Source organism: Rhagoletis pomonella, unplaced genomic scaffold (assembly GCF_013731165.1).
Source record: "Rhagoletis pomonella isolate Grant_MI unplaced genomic scaffold, Rhpom_1.0 Rhpom_scaffold_00003, whole genome shotgun sequence".
NCBI lineage: Eukaryota > Metazoa > Arthropoda > Insecta > Diptera > Tephritidae > Rhagoletis > Rhagoletis pomonella.
The window spans coordinates 15,490,284-15,493,238 of record NW_023458557.1 but is presented as its reverse complement, the minus strand read 5'-3'; positions in this window follow the sequence as shown (position 1 = coordinate 15,493,238).

Below are 2,955 nucleotides of genomic sequence, written 5' to 3'. Positions count from 1 at the left end.
GAATGCGAATGTTAAAATTAATGCGGAAGCTCCGCGGTTGCGAATGCGAATATTCGCAACAACCCTGATTTGTAGGGATAAATCGATACCATCAAGGTATTACTCAAATCAGTACTTGTACTTGTATCAAACAAGGTATCGATACCTACTCAGTATCGGAAAGGTATCGAGTACTTGTACATAGAACTAGATTTTGCAGATTTTTCAAAGTTATTGATTATTTTCACAAAAAATATGCATTTTTACAATATTAATTATCTTCTAATATTTTGTCATACAAAAACAATAGAATACATTTTTACAAGATTAATAGATAAAGTTTTTTCATATAAAATAAGTTTGAGAAAATAACTCCTTTTTTGTTTAATTTCCCCAAAACAAAAACTTTTTAAACATTTTCCTGAAAGATGAGATTTTGATACGGGCATGTTCTGAAATTCGAAACTTTGAACTCGACTCGATTTGCCAAATATTTTTTAATTATGCCTAATGAAAATAGTGAATATTCTAAATGAAAACCGTAAAAGAAGCAGCAGCGATATGAAATAAATCATTTTAATGCGAGACTTGTAAATTTTCACAAAGGAGGGAAGCTATTAGACCAGAAAATGCATTGCAATGTCAGTAAACATAAGAACGGATTTCCTGAGAAGCTATTTGGCTACGTTCCAAATGTACCTAAAATTGTGTGGTTGTACCGAATCTACTTTCAAACTAAATAAAGGTACGATTGTAACCACTTTTCCATCACTGCAGGTAATCCAGCAGCTGATTTTCTATCGCTAATTGGGCAGCTGACGTGTGTGTGAACACCAAACTCACTACCGCAATTTAAAGCTTAATTGCCTCAGCTAATTGGCCTGTTTGAACATAGTCTTACTAATATTACAAATCCGAAAGTGAGTTTGTTTATTTGTTACGTTTTCACGCTTTAGCTACTTAACCGATCCTCATGAAATTTTGTACACAGGTGTCATTTAGCCCAACTTAAAATATAGGATAGATTTAATCTAGATTAGACGAGGCGGCGTGGCACCTCCTATACAAACGTAATTTTTCATACCGCATATCTCAGGAAATATTTTTGATAGAGTACTAGAACTTGGTATAGATATATAAAAAATCAATTCCATACTCATGGAAATTTAACTTGAATTAAGGGAATTATTTATTTTAAAATTGTATTAACCTTTTCAGTGTCGAAAAAAATTACGGTAAGCTAAAAATCTAAAAGTTTGTATATCAGGAAAAGTCAACCCCCTTAAGATGAGAAAAATATTTTTTTTGTGGAAGGCTTATCGTTCAAAAGTTGTATAATATTACAATATCGGTAGCTATAATAGGAAAGAATTTTCCATCATCGTGGAAAAATTTTGTTTATGAAAATGAGTATGGAAACATTGAACAGGCACAACTTCTAGAAACTCTAATTAGTTTACTTATGTTTATGCTATTGTATGCAGCAAGACTTTCTTCACTTTGCTGCCCGACGATTCGCCAACCTCCTTGGCATCTTCTGCGGCGTTTTATTAAAAAAAAAATTAAGTTTAAATGTTAAGTGTACTTTTCAAATAAAACGCCCCAGAAGATGCCAAGGAGGTTGGCGAAACATCGGGCAGCAAAGTGAAGAAAGTCTTTTCTTGCACATAAGCCAATTTGATCATAATAGCCTAGTACAACCAACAAAAACAAAATAATTCGAGCGGTTTTCGAGCATTTTGGTATTAAAAAAAATATGCAAATTTTTCAAAAATTTTTTGCTTTTAAATGCTCGATGTTTGTTGAATTTAAATAAAATTTGTACACGACAATATTTCCACTCCTCCAGAGAACCTATATCCCGAAAATGAAAGTTATATCTGCAAATCATAAGTTGCCAGAGCACTTTAAAGGCTCAAAATTGAGCCAAAAATAAGCGAATATTTACCGTTGTTTCTACGACAGACACCGAATCGGTTACTTACATAAATGTATCTGCCGATAGGTTAGGAACTTTGTCTTTGAAACGGCACATTTTTCTTGGAAACCGCTTCACTAGTTCTCGTGCAATAAGCGTTTTCGTGAAGCTCTAAAAATTACAACTATGTACAACATTTGAGCATAGCCTCCAATCGAAACGTAAGACGTATTCTACGTCAAAAGTATAAAAACTAATTTCGTTTCAATTAATTTCTAGAAGGCTACTAAATAGGAAGCTTTTCAAAGAAAATAGGATAAATACAAAATGAAAAAGATGAAAGGAGAGTTAATCAGTCGCATTTTAGTAGCATGAAAATGAATATGAAATGTCGATTAAATTCGACAAATCCACGGAAAGGGTTAAAGAATGGATGGCAAGAGGCTTAAAAAAGTTGTAGTTTGAAAAATATTTTGGAAAGGGTTGCCTCCGGTTTAAAAAGCCAAATTTAAATTAATTATTCGCAAGCTCTCTGGAAAATTAATATATGGGTGTAGAATGAAAGATTGCTAAGTGCTCATTTACACACGGCGATTTTTGTTGCCGCAACTCGACGTTTGTAGCAGAGAGCGTGACGAGGAGAGGTGCACCGAGTTCCTCGTGCTCGGGCAACACGCTTTGTGCTCTCGATCGCCTGTGTAAATTGAACCGCTGTTCACAGCTGACAACAACAATTGCATACACACAAATGGCCGTGTGTAAATGAAACGAGCAACACCAAAAGGGAATGTGAAAAATCGCGTCGACAACAGTTTCCATGTATAAACACAGTCTAAGAAACCTTCAGATTGAACATTTAGAATATTACTGAGGTATTTCACAAGCGTTGCTACCTGTTTAAAAATTACATTCAATTAATTTAAATGAACTGCCACGATATGGGTATCAATCGAAAGGTTTTGATAGGGGTTTTAGTTCTAAACCCCTTGTAGGAGAGTTGCCACCTGTTTGAAGAATCAACTTCTTTTTTAATTAAGGGTATTAGGTAATTGGAATAT